Here is a 622-nt window from a genome sequence, read left to right on the forward strand (position 1 = left end):
ATCATCCTCAGATACAAAGTGAATGCTCCTTTGCTGGCTTAGAAAGATACGGTCAAGTTTCTCATTGACATTCTTGAGGTCCTTTTTGTACATCTCCTCAGACCCAGCGTCGCCTCTAACTGTGCGGGCATAGTCTTCAATGTAGTTGCCGTCAGACTGGGCGAGATTCTCAACCAGTTGCCAACCTTCATCTACGTCCTTGTTCAGGAAGTTACCGTTAGAAGCAGTGTCAAGCAGCATGCGTATCTTTGGTAGTACACCATGGTAGAGAGTGCTCAGCAGTGACTCGTTGCTAAAACCATTGTGTCGACATTGGCTGTGGTAACCCTTGAAACGCTCCCAGGCTTCACAGAATGATTCTGAGCTCTTCTGAGTGAAGCTAGAAATCTCATTCCTGAGACGTGCTGTTCTGGAATTGGAGAAGAACTTGGCCAAAAATGCTTTCTTGCAACCATCCCAGGTGGTGATTGATCCCTTGGGAAAGTTTTTCTCCCATTGATGAGCTTTGTCTCCCAGGGAGAATGAGAAGAGGTGCAACTTGTAACCATCCTCACTCACGCCGTTGATTTTGGTGAGACTGCACAGACGGTTGAACTCGTCCAAGTGGTCGAGTGGATCCTCC

The 622-nt window shown here is 47.6% G+C and overlaps 1 non-coding gene across 1 annotated transcript; it reads left to right on the top strand.

Moving 5' to 3' along the window:
- Nucleotides 1-295: 295 nt before the first annotated feature.
- Nucleotides 296-402, top strand: LOC147935443 (small nucleolar RNA R71). Its single transcript, XR_015573362.1, has one exon. It is a non-coding gene; the product is annotated as a small nucleolar RNA R71 (small nucleolar RNA).
- Nucleotides 403-622: the final 220 nt, after the last annotated feature.

The sequence above is a fragment of the Camelina sativa genome, chromosome 11 (assembly GCF_030686135.1).
Source record: "Camelina sativa cultivar CO46 ecotype springtype chromosome 11, ASM3068613v1".
NCBI lineage: Eukaryota > Viridiplantae > Streptophyta > Magnoliopsida > Brassicales > Brassicaceae > Camelina > Camelina sativa.